This window comes from Monodon monoceros, unplaced genomic scaffold (genome assembly GCF_005190385.1).
Source record: "Monodon monoceros isolate NGI ecotype Baffin Bay Population unplaced genomic scaffold, NGI_Narwhal_1 Super_Scaffold_6, whole genome shotgun sequence".
In the NCBI taxonomy this organism is placed as follows: domain Eukaryota; kingdom Metazoa; phylum Chordata; class Mammalia; order Artiodactyla; family Monodontidae; genus Monodon; species Monodon monoceros.
The window spans coordinates 92,558,625-92,564,306 of record NW_021703783.1 but is presented as its reverse complement, the minus strand read 5'-3'; the positions used below and the strand labels follow the sequence as shown (position 1 = coordinate 92,564,306).

Genomic DNA, 5,682 nt, shown 5'->3' with positions numbered 1-5,682 from the left:
GGGGGGGGGGGGGGGGGGGGGAAGGAATCTGCCTGCGTCCGGGAAGAGCCCACACGCCGCGGAGCAACTAAGCCCGCGTGCCACAACTACTGAAGCCCGTGTGCCTAGAGCCCGTGCTCTAGGCAACAAGAGAAGCCACCGCAATGAGAAGCCCGCACACCACAACGAAGAGTAGCCTCCGCTCGCCGCAACTCGAGAAAGCCCGCGTGCAGCAACGAAGACCCAACGCAGCCAAAAATAAATAAATAAATTTATTAAAAAAAAATAAAGTTGGCTCCAGAATGCTTCCCAGAGAGGAGGTTTATCTTTGGGAAAATATTTTGATAAGCTCCTTAAAGGTGGAAGGTAAACCTTGAAGCCATGGATTAGAAAAGGAGAGATCTATCGATTGTCTAGCAAAGGAAATTAATGGAAATTTGGAGGTAGGGGTGGCCTGGACTACAGAGGGGAAGGGAACAGCAGTCCAGAGATGGGTAGGGAGCTGCATCCTTCAGGACAGAGCCACCCATGAGACAGTGACATGCTGCGTGCCTGGGAGTGGGGAGGCCTTAGGGGTGGACCAAATGCCTCTTAAGCAAAGAACAATCCAAACCCCAATTTAAGTTAGTGTGCTGTTGCAAGGTAATACCCCTTTGGCATCCATACCTTCAAGAAAGCCTGCTGGACTCATAATAGCCTTGACTGTGGTTTGAGGGGAAAATCAAAGAAAGGTCTGAAAATAGGGATAATAATTCCTACCTTACACGTTGTTATGAGAATTAAAGAAGTTAAATTTGAAAAACCTGGGGGAGGGTGTTGGCCTTCTCACATAATGTGGGATATAGGACTTATGTCCATTTTATTGACATTCCAAGGTAAGTGATTTAGACTGATTATGTAATGTACGTTTTCTTAGCTTATCTTATTTCTTTATTTAGGCATATAAAATAACGACTTTTAAAAAATACAAGCTACACTTCAGCAATACCATGGAGTTTAGTTCCCTGACTTTACAATATTGTTCCCTCTCTCTTAAACTCCATCAGTGGTCCTCAAACTGCAGAGTGTATCAGAATCACCTGGAGGGCTTCTTTAAAACCCAGACAGGGCTTCCCTGGTGGCGCAGTGGTTAAGAATCTGCCTGCCAATGCAAGGGACTGGGTTCGAGCCCTGGTCTGGGAAGATCCCACAGGCCGCGGAGCAACTAGGCCCGTGCACCACAACTACTGAGCCTGTGCTCTAGAGCCCACGAGCCACAACTACTGAGCCCGCGTGCCTAGAGCCCATGCTCCGCAACAAGAGAAGCCACTGCAATGAGAAGCCCGTGCACCGCAACGAAGAGTAGCCCCCTCTCACCGCAACTAGAGAAAGCCCGCGCACAGCAACAAAGACCCAATGCAGCCAAAAATAAGTAAATAAATTAGAAATACACAAAAACAGACAGCTCTTAAAACCCAGACAGCTGGGGTCCACCCCTCAGAATTTCTGATTCTGCAGATTCTACTCTCTACCCAGCACAGAAATCCTTTTTAAATGCAAATGATTATTTCCTTCTCCTCCTTCCTTTATTGTAGGTGCTAATTACTATATCCCACTGACTTCAAAAGCAAAAACAAAACAAAAAAGTGGTACTTGGACTTTAATCCTATAACCTCAAGTCACACAAATTAATGATATTTACAAATGAAACTCAAACACAAGAAGAGGGAAATGATCTGTTGTTTCATGTATTTAGAATGTTAGCTAGAAGGCTAACTAGGTATCTAGGAAGACCAGGAATAGTTGTATGGTTTTGTTAAGGAAAAAAAAAAAAATCTATTAGCCCTAATTGGAAATCAGGTCCTTCCCAAGAATGAGCCTTCTGATGACTGGACTGGTGCTTTCAATCTCATTTCTCACGTTACTCTTACTGATAAAGGTATTTAATGAGTCCAAAGAAACTAACTTCCCCAAACAATCCAGAACATTAGCAGAGAAAAAAAATACATACAAAACCTACATCACAAACACTTAGAAAAAGCAGAGATGTGTTTATAACTGAAAAAGAGTCATAATATTGGAAGTGAAAACACAGCAGTTAACTGTGCCTACAGAAAAGAGGTGAACGTCTCTCTCCTCATTTATGAATTGTGAGCATAAATTAACAAGCCTAAATGTTCAAAAAGGGGAGGTGATTATATATGTATACTATTTCAAACAATGGTGTCTTCAAAATCAGTTCATAAACCACACTGAACGTCAGCGTCGTTACTTCAGTCACATGGTGCTGCTGGGAATCTAGCACCTCCCGCGAGCTGAACAACGTCCTGTGAGGTATTCACTCCACAAACATCTACTGACCAGTGTTCTAGGAGAGAGGAGTGGGGTGGTGAAAAAGACAAAGGCCCTACTTTCACAGAGCTGACACTGTAGGCAGGTATTATGAAGAAGAAATTAAGGCTCAGGTCCCAGGTCTGGCAGACTCTAAAGCCTACACTGTATATTTCAACTGTACCATCTCTCACTGGCGAGATACAACTTCTAACAACTTCTAAAAGTCCACACCTAAGCATGCAGTCCTGACACCACTGTCTGGAACAACTTAGGGTTTCTCTCTGTTGGCAGTCCACTATCACCTTCTCAGTGAAGTCTTCCTCCCCCACTCCCAAGAGCAAAGACTGCTCATCAGGAGTTAACATACAGTGACATGTATGAAATTCTTTTTCTCCCTCATTAGCTCCTAAACTCCCTCAGGGCAAGAACCATATCTCAGCCTCTTTGTAAGTCTAGAAGATGGTACCTAAGGTAGGTATTCAATCAATGGCCGAGTGGAGTTCATGAGAAAAATTTCAATAGAGTCGAGGGGTGGGGGCCAGACTGCAATGAAATAAGGAGTAAACGGAAGAGAAGGGCATAGAGTTTGCTTTTTAAGGACAAAGCTAGAAAGGAAACAGATGGGAAGTGACAGTAGTTTGAAGAAGAAAGGTGGCCACAGGAAAGGTGGGGTTTTTTGTTTTTTTTCTTTGAGAATGAGAAAGACTTGAACATATATGTTGGTAGGGTAGTACAGTGCAGTAGGAAGAGCGGGGATGTCAGAATCAGAGACCTGAATTTGCATTCTGGCCCTGTCACTATGTCTGTGGACAAATCACTTAACCTCTGTACTTCAACTTACACACATATAAAATGACAATGATAAACCTGCACTTCACTGTGACGATTACAGCACTTGGCAAAGAGAAGAGATTCAGTAAGTGGTACCAATGATTATTACCGTATGTGGAAGCCTGGACTCTGGTGTGCTAACCCCTCCCGCATAGTTTGTGCTTCAGTCCAGATTTCCTGTCTCACTCCTTGTGTAATATGTGACGGCAAAGAAACAAGATCCTTATTTCTCCTGTATGTGCCACCCTCTGTGCTATTCCACTTCCTTGTGACAGTCTGCATGAGCTCATGAATGGCTGCTGTGGAAAATTACTGATGTCACCAGCTGAGGAAGAGAGACAATCTGGAGAATAAGCAGATGAAACTGATGTTAAATTATCAAATGTACCAGATTTTGAGCTCCTGCCAAAGCGTTCATTGAGAACTAGGAAGAGAGAAACCAAAAACACAAACACACAGAACCTTGTTTAAGTTTCTAAGCCAACAAGGTGTCCCCAGCATCCACTCTGGGCACTGAAAGATGGCGGTATGATAAAAGAGATGATTCCTGAGGTCCTTTCTCAATATTTTACCCTGACGTCAGGTTCATTTCTGTGAGGTACCTCACCGACTCTTCTGTCAACCTGACAAGTTCCCAAATTCACAAGATTAATATTCAACAATTTTTGTTCACAGCCTTCTAAAGTTGATGCCATGGGTCGTGTTCACCTGTTACCTGTATCTGGTCAAGAGAAACACCTCACCCCGGCCCTCTCTCCCAGATTACAAACATCCATGCTTAAAAAGGGATAGAAGAGGGCTAAAGCCCAGGCTAATGTAACAATTAGTGATGAAAAGGCTACAGGCACCTGGGACTATTAAAAGGCAGGAAAGATGTTGACTATTATTTAGAATCAATTACCAGCTAATTATGGAGAACAGAAATAAATATGTAAAACAAAGAAGATATAACTCCATCGTTTAGAGTTCAGAGAGAACTGGAAGATACGGAAAAGAGATGAGGAGGAAATGTATGTCGAAGTTGAAAATTCACTTTTTGTGAAACAGAGTCTGATTAGGAACTTGAATTTACCAAGAAAGAAAAAGAAAGAAGGGTAAAGAATATTCCAGACACCTCTAAATATCCCACCAAAGTGCAAGCAAAAAAGGGCCACCAACCCCCCACAAATCGCATATGCAGCACAAGACTGGAAAATACGATACAGTCATTCGTCACCAAAAAGAGACTTTAAATCACCTCTCCCCCCCGCCCCATATAAAAAGCATCTTGGATCTATCATTAAACCATGTATGAGAATAATTTTCAAAATTCCAATCTTAACCACACTGGCTGAGTCCTGGATAGTACATGCCTCAATTTCTCCAGCGTTAAAACCCCATATTACAGTGTGTTCAGAGTCTGGCCAGAATCTGAGCCTGTGTTCTGACCCCAGACTTGAATCTTTAAGGTAAAGTTACAAGTCACACCTGAAGAGGACTCTGCTGCTGTAAACGTATTCGAAGCAGCCGTTTTATCAAAAAAACCCAAAATACAAAAAAGGTCGCCGGCCTGAGGTGCGGCTTCTGTAAATTGCTCCCAGCCGCAGGAGGGGGCCGTTATCGGGCTCGAGCCCCCAAGGCACTACAGCTCAGGCGCCGGGAGCCCCCCATTCCCGCTGGGCCGGCTGAGGGGGTCCCTCCCCGGGAGGCCAACCCCCGCCCCGATCACCGCCCGCGCCCCTCAGGCCTCGCGCCCGACCTCGAGAGCCCGGGCCTAGCCGGGACCCCAGCCCCGCGCGCCGCACGAGCGAGGGCCGGCCGGCGACGGCGCCGCCTTGCCCCTCGGCCCGTCAGTCCGTGGGTCAGTGGGTCGGTCCACAGCCCCTAGTGTCCCCACCGGAGGGGCATGGGTGGGCGCCGGGCCCCGCAGACCCAGCGAGTCTCGGCCAACCTCTCGCTCCGTACTCACCTGCCCCGCGGGGTACGTCCAGCTGCCCCGCAGCCGCGGGCCTCCGCCACCACTGTGCCAACGCTTGTCAGGCTCCAGGCTCGGCCCCTGTCGGCGCTCGGCGGCGCCACCGCGCACGCGCGCCGGGCCGAGCGGGCGGCCGCGGGACATGCTGGGGGCTGTAGTCTTTCGGGTCCGTTGGCTGGGAGCGGCGGTGGGGTCTGCGCGCTTCTGGACCCCGCACACCAGCCTCCTTTCGGAGACTAGGCCGCGTCCTCCGGTACTGGGGGTGGAGGTGGAGAGGCGACCTTCGAAGCCCAATTTTGGCCTAGCGATGCCCACCTGGCCTCCCGTCTGCGCTGCAGCCCTAGGAGTTAGGGGAATATGGGGTGTACCAGTGGTCAGGATGGGGGATAGACGCGGCAGGGCTCTGGGAAGGAGCGGCTTACCTGATATTCATTTTCTAAACATTTAAGTGCCTTCTTTACGGGTGTACAAACCAGTCCTAGGCCAGCCTGATCCACTCTTACACAATTCACAAGTCTTGGAAGGAGCCGCAACTAGTAACAAATTGGTTGAAGTCCTACCCAAGAAATTCAATCTTCAGGCATAATGCAATGAGAGGGTGTAGT

At 47.3% G+C, this 5,682-nt stretch overlaps 1 protein-coding gene across 9 annotated transcripts in view; it reads right to left on the bottom strand.

Moving 5' to 3' along the window:
- SGSM3 (small G protein signaling modulator 3) overlaps positions 1–5,439 on the bottom strand; it is a 31,219-nt gene extending 25,780 nt beyond the window's left edge. For 5 of the 9 annotated variants that reach the window (XR_003791024.1, XR_003791027.1, XM_029204549.1 and 2 more), the window contains exon 1: positions 5,072–5,245. The gene's annotated coding sequence lies outside the window, so the exon portion shown is untranslated. Of the gene's footprint in view, positions 1–5,071 lie in introns of all 9 variants that reach the window. The other 4 variants (XR_003791025.1, XR_003791026.1, XM_029204545.1 and 1 more) reach the window with 3 other exon arrangements.
- Between the last annotated feature and the right edge of the window lie 243 nt (positions 5,440–5,682).